The following is a 15,078-nucleotide window of genomic DNA, read 5'->3' as shown; positions in this document are numbered from 1 at the left end:
CTCCAAACTGATGGTTCAAGCTGCCGCTTTCGGGGTCCCCAGAAGCAGCCGGTGTGGCCGCCGTGGGTTTTCGTCCCTTTTTCTTTTCACTTAAAAGACCCCGCCACGACCCCGCGAGTGCGACCACGAAACTAAGCAGACGTTTTATTGTTATTTATTGGCCACGTCCCGGTGGAAAGTTAAAGGGACGAAAGAGACTCGCCGACGTCGTGCGGCCACCCGCGCTAGCGCCGAGGCTCGGTTAGTGGACGGCCCCGGGCCGCGCGTCCACCTGCACGCGCCGGTTCACGCCGCGGCCGCTCAGCGGCCTCCCGCAAGGTGGGGCTCAGCGCCCGGCGGGTCCGAAGACGCTCCAAGTGGCCGGACATGTACGAGCTCGGCAAGAGCAGGCAGCGCGGTTGCCCTGGACCTCACGTCGGCCGGGCTCAGGGCCGTTCGAAGTCCTGACGTCAGCAGCCCCGCGTGCCAGAGCGCACCCAGCCTGCCCCAGGCCTCCAGGCGACCCGCTCCCCTCCTGCAGCCACGCAGAGTGATATTCCGGCGACGGGTCCTCTGAGACCTGACAGCTAATTGCACTCCTGAAAGACGCTCTCTTCTGTCCCCAGACCGAGTTTCTGTCAACGTCGCCGCCAGCCTCTGAACACTAAGCCTTCGCTTCCCTCGATCTCTGCCGTCCCACCTGGGAGAGTTTGCTGAGTCTCCTTTTCTCTTTTCTTGTCTCTTCCTTCTCCCCTCTCCATCTCTCCATCCTTTGACCTAAAATGATACTACCCGTTCCTTGTATTTGTAAAAATCAGATCGTCACAGGTAGCAAAATTGAATCTAAAAAAAAAAGAAGAAGAAAAATGAGGAGTTAGGATGATTTGTCCGAGATACAGAGCTAGTAAGAGGCCGTTGGAAGAAGAGTCTTGTCCCGTTTTCTGAATGGTTAGTTCATCCATCATTTTTAGTTTCTATCACCAAATTCCTGACTGGTTTCCTTAAAACTCCATCTCCCACCCCCCACGGCCCCCACTCCTAGACTTCCTTGGTGAAGGAAATTACCTGAAATTAACACTGCAACTCTCCTAGAAATTAAAATGAAAACATTCTGTATGTTTGCATTGAAATCTCCCTTTCAGAATTCTCCAAAACCTTTCTGGAAAGGGGCTTCGTAGTCAAAAAGAAAGACCTGTTATTGAGTCCAGAATGCAATTGACCAGTGGAGTGACACAACCTGTCTGAATGTCATTTACCAAACATGTAAATTGGGAGAGATGAGACGCTGGCTTGCCGAGTCCCTGTTAGGATTGGGGATAATGGATCTTGCATGTTTGGTGCAGGGGGTGTTTAATCTGGCAGTTATTACAAACATGATTATTTATATTCCAGTCTTGTAGCCAAATAGAACAATGGACCTCACGCTCCAGGAAGCCAATGGCCTGGAATTCTAAATATCGATATAATTAACTCTATTCCCACAAGAGTTTTACTGCCAAAAAAAACCCCTATATTATATGGACACAGCCCTGTGCATATTAATAAGGCACTGTATTAGCATATGTGACAAAGAAACAGTGGACAAATCTTGGTATTCATTGGACTTTTCTTGCATCTTTTCCGTAAGTTTGAAATTTTCAAAATTAAAAAAATGGAAACAAATGAATGACTCATAAGAAATTTTTCAGAAATCCCATCTTCATGATTATAGCTTAATATTTGTAATGTATGTGTTACCTAATAACTGAAATTTGCATGAGAGCAGATTCAAAGGGAGAGGGCAACGCTGCAACAAAAACCTCAAGCTAGTTCACGTCCTACCTCAGATCCCCACAAGATATTTCCCAGGATAACAGCGAACAAGCATTTCCATTTTGCAAGTCAAACACTAAAGGTATTAAGCAGTTCCACTGAAAAAAAAAAATCATTAATTTGTTTGTTTTCTCACTTCTTTTATGAGTAATGAAAAAGCAGAGTAAAGCCCCTTAGCTGGGGTTGCAGCCCCTGCTTTTGTCTGCCCTGTGCCCTCACTGCCCTGCCCCCAAGGGTGTGCTTCACAGTTACTGAGAGGAGAGAAAGGCCATGTGAGTCACTCGACTTGACAAATGAGAAGTGTGAGTGGAAGGTGAGGTCTGGTCACATCTCTCTGTGTTCCACTCTGCAGACGTGCCCTGTCCCTCCTTGACCTACAAGCAAACTATGGTCAGGTGGTGAGGCTTTTGTTGTTTATGAAAACATCAAACATTTAACAAGAGTCATCTGCTAAGTAGATTATTATTAATTCATAGATTATCTTTCTTTATATTCACAAGTCACCTCAGAACTAGCTCCTGTTATCTGTGTTTTATAATTGAGGAAACTGAGGCTCAGATAGCTATAAGAACTTGCTTAAAGTCACCCACCTAACCTTCAAGGGGCAGAAGCAGGAGTGCAGGTAGGTCAGTCTTTTGCCAAAGCTCACCCCCTCACCCCTCTCTACACTGCCTCAGTGACAGAAGTGGAGCTGAGATCGCACCTTCTCTTGCTGTGATGCTGCCTGTGTCTTACAATAAATATAAAATACTACCTGCATTGTGATTCAACTCTGCCACTCATATCTACCCAGATCAGTAAGTTGATAGAAGATATCTAAATTGACATCTTGAAAAATAAGGAAATTCAAAAAAAAAAAATTGAAGCAATCTGGCAGGAGGTGGCAGGAAGGGGTGGGAAACAGAACCCAGGTCTGTGTTATACTAGGGTCATTCTCAATGAAACTTGCTGGAGACTCTGGCACGCTAGCTTTTTTCATAATATTAATAAATGCTTACTGGGTTCCATGTACTGGTTCCAGGAGCTTTCTCAAGGCTTATTTCACTTAATATCACCATTTTGCCTACAGAGAAGCTTAAATAACCTGTCCAAGGTCACTGGGATAATAAATAGCAGAGCTGAGGCTCAGACCCTAGTCTGAATCACTGCGATCCTCTGTCTTCTATTCAAAGGGGAAATAGACCACTTCTCAGGGTGATCGTGAGCATTCATCTCTGCAGATGAGAGCATTTCATATATGCTGTTATTCCACATATGTACACTATTACTGTTATTTTTTAGAAAATAAGTTTACTTAGTAGCTTGTAAAGCTTGGTAATACCCAGAGCTGGTGAAGTCATGGTACACAGACATTCCCCTGTGCTGTGGCGAAAGTATCAGTTACTGCAACCTTTTTGCAAGTGAATTGGAACTTTATTTTGCAAGAAAATTGCAACAAGGGAAACTGACTCAGCAGTTACCCTTCTAAGAATTTATCCTATCAGTTTATTTGTAGCAATAATCAATCAAAGCTGCATATACAAGGGAGTTTATTGTGGTATTGTTCATTACAGCAAAAACTAGAAACAAGAGCAGTGGGAAACTGCTCACATAGAGACGTCTCTTCATACAAGAGAATACAATGTAGCCCTTAAAACGAAGGAAGTAGATCTATATGAACTGCTAGAAAAAGATTTCCAAGATGTATTATTGTAGATCTTTTTTCCTTTCTTTGGTGGCTGGCCGGTATCAGGACCCAAACCTGTGACCTTGGTGTTACAAGGCTGTGCTCTAACCCACTGAACTAGTCGGCTAGACCCTCCAAGATGTATTATTAAGGAGAAAATGCAAGTTCCTCAACAGTATTGTAGTATGACTAAATTTGCATAAAATCAAAGAATATAGGAAATTTCTGGAAAAAATATACAGTAATTAATTAATAACAGTAAGTACCTCTGGGAATTGGGATAAGGCAGGAAACTTTCACTTTTATGACCTATATTGTTTGAATATTTGAAATAAAATTTTTTGAAGTATACATACTATATGAATATCTACAATGAGCATTGTTACTTTTTATTAACAACAAAACTTAATGATTTGTTTATCAACTAGTAGTGGTTAACAACACTTAGTACATAGTAGGATGTTTATTTTTAAAATAAAAATTCATCTGAAAGAATGAAGGAGAAACACATTGGATAATGTATTGCCCAGACTTAAACCCTCCGCTTTTGATACTCTAACAACCCCAATAGATACAGTTAAACAATTAAATCACTGATTTGCCAGCAGTTGTGTTCATACAGTTACAATCTACTAGTTCGACAATAACAGATACATATTAAGCAGACCATCCACTTAGCCGTAACATGTTAACTGTTATCTGGGTGTTAATAGTAACAGTTACCATTTCTTGAGTGTTAGTTTGTCAGACTATCTCCAGTTAAAAATATTTCTCATTTAGTCCTCACAGCCACCTTATTAGTTGGTTGTTTTTATGCCATTTACAGAAAAGAAAACTAAGGCTCAATGAAGGTCAGCCACCTGACCAGGTAGTTTAATGGGGGAGCTGCAGCTCTAACCTCATTCTCTACAGAGTTAAGCTTTTAATTACTCTGTGTGGCATTTCTTGGTGTAATGGAGCTTTTGAGACTGGACACACCTTCTGTAAATCCTCAAAATTTGACCCTCTCTGCTGTCTCCAATATCCCATCCTTTGGTTTCCTGTCTCTCCACACTTGCTGGCTTCTTTTTTCTCTCCCCCTGAGGTGATCTTTTTCTATTTGCTGGTCCCTCTCTCAGAATCAGAGTATAATCTTTTACTTGAACTCCATGGAATCCCTGTAGGTGTTTGAAAACAATCATAAAATAAAATCCTGCCCAGGCTTCATGAAGGATCACCTCTTTCTGAAAGCCCAGGAAAGACAGTGGCTGAAGGATGCTGTTTAAAAATAATATGGTTACTCATGGGCCTGGATGCACATTTGAATGTGAAGGAGACAGTCAGGGAACTTTAGCTGAGGAACAGTGAGGACATGACCCATGAGGCTCTTTTCTGCCTAACAACTCACTGAGAACTTCCCTCATTGGCTGCGAGGAAAGGCTCAGCCCTCATCTCTCTGGCCATGAATCTATCAGCCAGGCCCCTTGTCCTCCAATAAGCCCCACAGGTATTGTATTATAGTCCAAGTAGCAGTTGGTTGGGAGTCAGGAAATCCAGGTTCTGGACCATTAGGTGTATCCAATGTCCCTGAACAGAAAAGCAGTTATCCCAAACCAGAAGTGATATCAGCATGTTCGTCTCCACTGAAAGTATCACTGCCCCAAGCCCCAGGTGACTACAACTCTGGCCTTCTACCACTTGCTCAGTACTTGGCCACAAAGCAACAACTGCAAATTGAGTCCAGAATCCCAGGGGCTCAGAGAAGCAGAGGGCAAGGTTACCTGGAAATGACTTCCTCCAAATGTGGAGTTCTGAGCTATACTCCAAGGAGCCAGAGAATGACTTTCTTCATTTGCCATTTCCCTACAAAAGCAAGGCAGGATACAATACAGGGTTACCACGTGTGATAAAACAAGTTGCTGCTGAATTTTTTTGGAGGGGGGATGGGAAGAGATGGAGGTATGACATGAATGTGGGAGAAACGTTAGCTGGTGGCTAATTGCATGACTTAAGTTCCATGGGGCTCGGCATCCCCTGTAGAGACCCAGCTTCTACACTACACTCTTAATCCCTGGGGAATGTCACTGTCATTCAGAAGCCAGTGGTGTGACTCTAGGCCCCAGCCAAGCAAAATAGCACTTCTCAGAAGTAGGGGATTCCTTTCTCCAGCCCCTCCCCCCAGTCACCTCCTCTGTCTTCTCTTATCACCCAGCTTGTCTGTCGATCAGGCCAGTTGGTCGTCAGAGAATAAACATGTCAGGCTGTTTGCCCACCAGCTCTGGGATCAGGTGACCATAATGGAAGGCAACACCAGGGGCCTTTGCTTGCCAGCATGACGCCAGGAACAGCGAGAGCCTGTGATGTGCTGACCTCACTGAGCGGGCACCCATGCAGCTGGCTGGGAGCAAGGAAACTGGTGCCACTCTCTGGTGTGGCCCCTCTGGTCATCCCAGGGCCACCACATGCAGGAGACCCTGCCAGGCTCCTTCTCTGGAGTTGGATGGCTGGATTAGAAACCTGGCCCCGTGGTCTGCTAGCTGCATGACATTAGGCAAGTTTCTTTGCCTCTCTGGACCCTGCTGTCCCCATCTGAAAAATGGGAATACTAGTGCCCACATCATACGGTTTCTGTGAGGATTAAACGTAAGGCACTTAGCCCAGTGCTGTCTGGCATACGACTGGGGCTCAGCAAACTGTTGTTAGCTGTGGGCAAAAAGGGATATTGTCAGAGGAACATACTGTGAGTAAAAAACTCCAGGCATGGGTTTGGGTCCTGATTCTGCCCCTTGCCGGCCCAGTGACTGTGAGCATGTTATGTAAGCTCTCTGCCCTCAGTTTCCTCATCCATAACATGGGGATGACAAATCTTTCTTTCTCTGTTGTTGTGAGGGCTGAGCACAAGGCTGGCCCAGAGTCACCTCTCAGCACATGTGGCTGTGATGATGATCTTCTGTTTGCTCAGTCATACAAGCAATGACAGGATAAGACCAGTCAGCTCAGAAAACCTGAATCCGAAGAGAGCAAGATGCCCAGGAGAGTGTAGGGGTGAGAGTTGTGATTTTGTTTGGTTTTTGGAGGTGGAGGACTCAGCTGGGGTAGGTGATTGCCTGCTCCTTGGAATGACTTCCGATGATCTGAAGAATCCCAAGGAAGGCCTGTGAGGATTGGGGAGGATGAGGCTTTTAACATGCGCCTGCTTCACTCTCCTCCTCTCTCCCCAGGAACCCAACTCAGGAAGAGTAAATAAACACATCTCAATAATCTAAGGGAATGTTATGAGTTGAACAGTGTCGCCCAAAAGATATGTTGAAGTCCTAACCCCTTGTACCTGTGAATGTGACCTTATTTGGAAATAGGGTATTTGCAGGTATAATCAAGTGAGGATGTGGTCATTAGGGAGGGCCCTAATCCAGTATGACAGGTGTCTAACAAGAAGAAGGAAATCTAGACAGATATGCAGGGAAGCAACATGTGATGACAGAGGCAGAGATTGGATATAGCTGCAAGCCAAAGAGCATCAGAGGTTGGCAGCCACCACCAGAAGCTAGGGAGAGTCAGGGAAATTCTACCCAAATCTCAGAGGGAGCACAGCCCAGTTGACATTTGTATTTCCAACTTACAGCCTTCAGAACTGTGAGACAATACATTTCTTTTGTTTTAAGCCACCTAGTTGTGGTGCTTTGTTATGGTGGCTCTGGAAAACCAATACAAGGAGGAAAAGGACTGGAGGAGAAAGAGGAGCTGAGGGACTTTGTTTCCTTGATCTGAGCCGTAGAAAGCTAGTCAAAGGAAAGCAGAGCCAGAGGGAGCCCTAGGGGGCCCTCATTCTGTCCTCATCCCATGAGGGCTTGAGTTCAACTCCAACCCCAGCCCACCAAGTTTCCTTCCAAGGAAGGCAAGATGTTTGGACCAAGTGAGAAACCGGCAGGGGAGGAGCTGGGAGATAAGCTCCCATGGTCCAAGAAGGCAGGATCCTGACATCCAAGCCTCCACTGCCTCACTGTGGTCCAGCATTACAGGCTCAGCTCCTCTCAGGCTAAGCCTCTGGCCAGGCTGGGAAAATACCTCCGCATTCGCTCCCCTGGGCCTCCCCCTGTCTGCAGTTCACCCCTGCCCTGCTGAGGGTTTCCTCTCCCTCCATGCCCCGCTTGGCTGAGCCTGCTCATCCTTCCACACCCAGGAGCACCCTTCCTGACTCTTCCAACCCAGAACTGCCTCCCTTCCTGGAAAGCACATTGTGCTCATGGTCAGCATTTCCCACTTGGCAGCTAATCACGTACTCCCTGGTAAATTTCACATGCATTTTATTAGATAATATGATCCCTATTTACTGTTTCTTAATTTAATTCTTCTCTCTGACTATAACAGGAATGCCTGGGTGGCAGAGACTGGGCATGCCTTTCTTAGCAGCTCTTTCAGCATCACTGAAATCAGCCCACAGTAGGATGTGTTTGCATGTGTGATTTTTTTTTTTTTTTCCAACATAAGAATGTGGGCTATGGAGACCTGGAAATCTTGACTGGTTTCTAGCTCTGCCATTGGTTTGGTTGTAGCAGTATCATTAGGGGCACAGCCTTTAGAATCAGAGAGCCCTGAGTTTGAATTCTAACCATATTGATTAAAACCTGTGAACTTGGGCAAGTTACCCAACTGCCATGTGCCTCAGTTTCCTCACCTATAAAATGAGGTCCATATATTGTGAGAGTCACAACACTGTGTTTGGCACAGAGTATGTCTTTGGAATTCATCTAGGGAATGAATAATTTATGTAAGCGCTTAGCACCCTGTCTGCCAAAGTCAGGTTCCCTGGGAAGCAGACTCCCAGACAGAAACAGGGTACAGGATGATTGGGGGGTGCTTCTGGGATCAACGCATATGGAAGGAAAAGAAGAAAGCAAGATTGGGTAGAAGAAGAAGTAGGGCTGTGATAAAGTCTCAGTGCAGAAGTCATCCAATCCCACAGGAATTCTGAAGCTGGGGCAAACCTTCAGAAGTGGCAAAATGGCTCTCAGCATTTCCATGTCTACATCGCCCCAGGTTCAAGTCTAACAGAAAAGTGAGAGTGCCTCTCTCCCAATGATCCTAACAAAATCTTCATTGCATTTCTTTGACTCTTATTGGTCCATGTGCCTGTTCATGGACAAATCTATAGCCAGAACATGTGCTCATCTCCTTGACTGAGCCTGAGTCACACACTCTCATGCATGGTGACATCAGGTCCACTGGAAGCACGCATATTGAAAACTGGAGAGTTTGTGATTCCCGTAGCTAAAAATCAAAGGGTGCTGGGAATGGATCAGCTCTGGACCTTGGAAGCCTGCTGACCCTCTATTCTTTAATTGAAAAAGATGTTAACATCCTCCCAGCCCTTGGTATGGCAGGTGCATACTGAGCATGAAGGGCACCATGTTGCAGAATGCAACAAGCACCTCAGGATGGCTGGCATACAGACAGGTATTCAAAAAATCAAATGAAGGGCCGAGCCTGTGGCACACTCGGGAGAGGGCCGGGCTGGGAGCGCGGCAACGCTCCCGCCGTGGGTTCGGATCCTATATGGGAGTGGCCAGTGCACTCACTGGCTGAGTGCCGGTCACAAAAAAGACAAAAAAAAAAAAAAAAAAAAAAAATCAAATGAATATGCTGAGTAAACAGAAAGGAAAAAAAAAAAAAGCATCCACTGGGTGATCCTCAAGCTGAGTTTTAAGCTTAGCCCTAGGAAGACTTCTAGGCTGCTGGAATGAATGTTGTTATTTGATCCATGGTTTCATGATGTGTTCACTTCATGGAAATTCATCAAGTAACTTGTAGATACCATGACAGTTCACTCCTACACAGCAAATGTTTCCAAAGAACAAAGATATGCTCCTTCATAATCACAATACCAGTAAGACATCTAAGAAGTTTAACATTGGCTGAATAGCATATAATTTTCTGTTCATATACAAATTTTCTCAATTGTCTAACTAATGTCCTTTATATTTCCTGGGGTATTTTTGGCTTAAATCTGAGATCCAAACAAATTTTATGCATTACATTTGTTTTTCTTTTTAGTCCACTTTAACCTAGAATAGTTTTCACTTTTTTTTTTTTTTTTTTTTTTTTTTTGGTCACTTGTGACATTGACATTTTTTGAAGAGTCCAGATGAGTTGTTTGTCTTATCATTACTAGATTCAGGTTAAAAAAATTTAGCAAGAAGATTACACAGGTGATTGTATTTCCCTTCCCTGACATCAGGAGGGTACGCATTATGGATGATGATGGTTTGTTCCATTATTAGTAATGCCCAGTTTTCTCACTTGATTAAAGCCGATCTCGTCTCCTTCCTTTGTAATTAGAAATAATCATTTTAATTATACTTCAAGACTATGTAAGTATACTATTCACAAATAATTATTCACCCAGTGGTTTCAGTATCTATTAATGATCCTTGCCAGAATCATTTCTTACAAATGAAGATTTCTGATTGTATCAATCCTTCCACACTTACTAATTTCTGTAAGAAAAGAGCTTACCCTTTTCTCCCCTCTTCTCTTTCCTTCTGTTTCCTTCTTTCTTCGTATCTCTTTTCTTGTCCTTCATATTTTCCTCCTGCTCCCCCTCCTCCTCCTGTTTCTCTCTCTTTTTCTCGTGTATGTGTATGTGACTATGGATGTATGGATTCTTTTTTATTCACTATGTGCAAAATCCGTGACCATCGTTATTCCTTCAAACTATCCTAAATGTGGCTGGGGAGAGCCTCTTCAGGTCCCTTTTGACATGATCTTTTAATGTTTTCTTAATTTCTGCCTCAACATTATATTCTAGGCTCACTTTGTACTTTGCCTGCTTCACACGTAGAATCAGCCATTTCTCAAAGGTTTATTTGTTCCCTTTAGTGGGAAAGGTATTTAGAAACTACTATCCAGGTGGGAAAGGTGCTTGTTGCTGCTGGGGTGTCGATGCATCAAGCCCCATCAGTGGACAGGCTTAGAAAATGTACTTTAATTTTGTGTGTGTATCTCCCTTCCCCACAGTAAGAAATCTGGGTTATCAAAAGCATAAATATGTTTACTCACCTGCACTATTCAACAACACTAAAACAGTTGCAGGGCGACTATCCCAATACACCTCCAAAAACAAACCAGTTTAGTAAAATTCAAAGTTTCTTTGCAGATATTTTTGTCCTTACAGAATATTCCACTTACAGTTCCATGTTCAAATATTAAATTCACTTGTTTCTGCATTGTATTCTATATTTGTATTCAAATGTGGGATTTATGTTATTTGTCCTTTTTTAATCTTATTTTTTATTGTTTAAAAGTCAAAATTACATAAAAAGGTATACTGGAAGCCTCACTCCCATCCCTGCACCCCAATACCCACTCACTTTCTAACAGTAACTATTTTTACTAGTTTCTGGTTTATCTTTCTCTCTCTCTCTCTCTTTTAAAAGACACATATTCTTATTCCCCCTTCATTCACAGAAGGTTTTTAAGGACCACTGTATATCTATTTCAATGAACTGTCTTATTTGCCCATTTTTTATATCGGGTGTTCGGTTTTTTTCCCCCTCAATTTTAAGAACTCTTTACATATATTAGGGACATTAGACCTTTGTCTCTGATATAGATGGCAAATATTTTCACTTAGTTTATTTTTGTCTTGATTTTGCATAGTGTGTTTTTTGCTATGCCAATGTTGCTTTATTTTTATGTAATGAGATTTATCAGCCCTTTCTTTTGTTACGTCTAGATTTTGTCAGCACCACACTCAGCCAGTGAGTGAACTGGCCATCCGTATATGGGATCCGAACCCGTGGCCTTGGTGTTATCAGCACCGCACTCTACCGAGTGAGCCACGGGCCGGCCCTAGATTTTGAATCAGAGTTAGAAAAAGTTTCCCCACACTGAGATTATTTTTAAATTCTCATGTTTTCTTCTAGTACCTGTATGAGGGTACTTTTAAAAAATTCGTGGAAAGATTTGTATTATCTTTTTATTCTATTTTTCCACAAACTTTGTGAAGTACCTCATATGATTTAGTTTTTTTTACACTTTGCTGTCTGATCTATTTAGAGTTTATTCTGGTGTACAGCATGAGGCATGGATTCAATTTTATCTTTCTCCAAATGGCCATCCAGTTGTCCTGATATCACTTGTTAAAAGGATCAGCTTTTCTTCTGAGATTTGAGATACCATCTTTATCATATACTAAATTTCCGTAGGTACTTAGATCTAATTCTGGACTTTCTATTTTATCCAAATAGCCTGTCTATTCATTTTTAATTATAGACCCTTTACAATGTCATTTATTATTTGACAAGACTTGTCTCTTCTCTCATCTCTTCTTTTTTTGAGGTTTTCTTGCATATTTATTTTTCCTTATGAGCTGTGCAGTCAATTCGTCTAGGAGAAAATGTGGTCTTTTTATTAGAGCTAAATGTTAAAATTAATATATTATCTTGAGGAAAATTAGATCTTTATGATGTTGAGTTGTCCATCAAAGGACAAGGGGTGTCTTTCACTTTGTTCAATTCTACATTGTGCCTTTTTGGAGTGTTTTTAAGTTTTCCTCAGAGAGGTTTTGATGATTTTAGTGGTATCAAATAAAATACTTACCACTTCAGCTGATCAAAGCAAAAGTTTCATTACAGAAAAAGTGATACTAGAACAAAGGACAGAGCCAAGCAAATGACCACACTGGCTGCCAGAATCAGATCCCAGAGTGACTGGAGACATGGATGCAGATGGACAAGCAGCCAAATCAGAAGGTGGTACTCAGAGCACCTCTCCTAGAACTTTACACTGACCTCATAGCACCTGAATTGTAAGACCCTCTGGATTCCAAATTCATTTTATAGGTGGCTACTTTTAGAGCCAAGCTTGCCTGTTATATACCATGTTTTCTTATTTATGACCATGCAACTTATTTATTAGATGCTTAGTGCCACAATATTGGGTAAACAACTTTTTAACAAATTATTTAAAATTCCTACAAAGTTCACACATTTCTTCTCTGTTTTCTTCTTAAATATTGTATGCTTTTTTGTTTCTATAATAAATAGGGTTTTTGCTTTCATTATATTCTCTCACTGGTTACTGTTTATATAAAATAAACATATATTTACATATTTATATTTCTATATTATTTATCTATATATATATAAAATTGTGCATGTATACCTACAGATTTATTTTGCTTATATTTGTTTTATCATTACAATTTTCAAGTTTTCCAGATATACTGTCATGTCATCTATAAATAGTGCTAGTTTTACTTTTATCCTTTTCAATTCTTATGCCTCTAATAGTTTTCTCTTGTCTGGTTGCATTGGCTAGCATCTCTAATATTATGTTAAATAGCAGTGGACATATTGGGCATCTTTGCCTTGTTCCTGATCTTGTGTGTTTATCCACTAAATAGGATGCTGACTTTAGAAATGAAGTATATATTACTAATATGTACATTTATATATGCATATATTATATTAAAATAAATGCATTAATTCCTGTTTTTAATTTAATGTTTTGATCATAAATGGATATTTAATCTTATCAAAAGCATTTGAAATATCTATAGACATAATTATATAATTTTTCCATACATTTATTATTATGATTAAATACATTAATGAATAATATCACACCATTCTTGCATTCCTGGAATAAATCACACTTGATCATAATGTATTGTTTTTAAATATCCAGTCGATTTGATGATAGTTTATTTGATATGTTTACATAAATATTTGTAAGTAAGAATGATCTATACTTTTTCTTTTTCTGTGTTTACTGCATTTAGGTATCAATGTTATTCTTATTTCATAAAAAAGTGTGAAAGTTTCTTTTTGATGCTGTAATATTAGTATTATCTGATCTCTGAAGGACTGGAAGAATTCCCCTGTGAAATAATCTGATCCTGATGCTGTGTGTGTGCGTGCATGTGTGTGTGTCAGACAGAAGGAAATCTTTGATAGCACTTGTTTCTCCTGTGGAATTGGTTCTCAAATTAGTAGCCTGAGGATCCCCAGGTGTTTCTATAACCCTTTCAGGGTGACTGTAATGTCCTCCTTTACAACTACATATCTACATGAGGTTAAGTTTTCTTTGTATTCTTCAAATCAAGCAACATATAGCCAAGAGACTGAATGCAAAAGCAGATAGGAGAATCCATTTGTCTTCTAATAAGTCAAGCATTAAAGAAATTCACAAAAATATAAAATGATGCCAGTATTCTCACTAAATTTTTTGTTAAAAATTTATTTTTTCATAAAAGAGGTGCTATTTGTGTTAATATGTAATGAGTTTGTTTTTTAAAATAAATTGATAAACATTATTTTAATATTCTCACTTTTAATGTCTAACATGGTAAATAGTGATAACTATACACAAAAGTTCTTTGAGTGTCTTCATACATTTTCAAGAGTATAAAAGTGTCCTGAGATTTAAAAAAATTCAGAAATGTTGTTTATGTGAATTGTTTTGTCTAACTTTTCTATTTTTACTATAGACAATTTTGGTAAGTTGTATTTTCCAGAAAATTATTGATTTCATCCATATCTTCAAGTTTACTTATAAAGAATCATTCAAAATTGTCTTATTTTTAAAATTTACTCTTTTCCAATGGTTATCTTGTTCCTGTCATTAGTTTTGTGTATTTTGCCTTCCCCTTTTTTCCTCATTACATTAATTAGTGGCTTATATATTTTGTTGATTTTTCAAAGAACCAGCATTTGGATATGTTTATTATTTCTTCAGTTTTTGTGCTTTTTAACTCATTAATTTCTGCTTTAATAGTTCCACTTTTGGCATGGTGAGATAAGCCCACTAGAGCCTATTTGGATTATTAAAAGTAGTTTTCATTCACATGTGGCAGACAGCAGTATACACCTACGGTACCGCCCTAGAGCTACATTAACTTTCCCATAATCTGTCATAAAATAGTCCAAAGGGACCTGGACAAGCTGAATATCTTTCAGGATATCACAATACTTCTCTACTTTGATAACATCATGTTGATAATACTGTATGAGCAATAAATATTTTGGAGACCTTGTACTCCAGAGGGTGAGAAATTAAACCTTACAAAGATTAAGGGGCTTGCCAAATCAGTTATTTGGTTTGGGGACTGCCATCCCCTCCAAAGTAAAAGATAAATTGTTGCATCTTGCATTATTCACCACCAAAAATGAAATACAGTGCTTGCTTGTCCTCTTTGGGATCTGAGGCAGCATATTTATTTTACACTTGAGATACTGCTCTGACCCATTTATTGAGTGACATGAAAGGCTGACAGCTTTGAATGAGGCACTAACTAGGAAAGAATTCTGCAGCAAGTCCAGACTATGGTGCAAGTAACCCTGCTGTTTGGGTCATGTGACACAGAGGACCCTATGGAATGAGAGGGATTTATGGAAGGAAAAGACACTTTTGAATCTATTACAAGCCCCAGTAGGAGAATCACAATGTAGACACCTAGAATTCTGGATATAGCCATGATATGCACAGCAGAGAATTATACACCATTTGAAAAATAGCTGCAGGTGTGTGACTAGGCCCGATAGAGATAGAACCTCTGGTCTTGCTGACCACAGAATGTCAAGTGACCAATTGTGTGGAATATACTATAAAGCATATGTACTTCACAGGGCCTGGTTTTCAAA

At 40.7% G+C, this 15,078-nt stretch overlaps 1 long non-coding RNA gene across 1 annotated transcript; it reads right to left on the bottom strand.

The window, feature by feature from the left end:
• Positions 1-115: 115 nt before the first annotated feature.
• Positions 116-5,671, bottom strand: LOC134382510 (uncharacterized). The gene is made up of 3 exons (XR_010024080.1): positions 5,623-5,671; positions 5,218-5,299; positions 116-822 (listed from the first exon to the last, which is right to left on the bottom strand). It is a non-coding gene; the product is annotated as an uncharacterized LOC134382510 (long non-coding RNA).
• Between the last annotated feature and the right edge of the window lie 9,407 nt (positions 5,672-15,078).

This window comes from Cynocephalus volans, chromosome 7, assembly GCF_027409185.1.
Source record: "Cynocephalus volans isolate mCynVol1 chromosome 7, mCynVol1.pri, whole genome shotgun sequence".
Lineage (NCBI taxonomy): Eukaryota > Metazoa > Chordata > Mammalia > Dermoptera > Cynocephalidae > Cynocephalus > Cynocephalus volans.
This window is presented reverse-complemented; position numbering and strand designations above follow the sequence as displayed.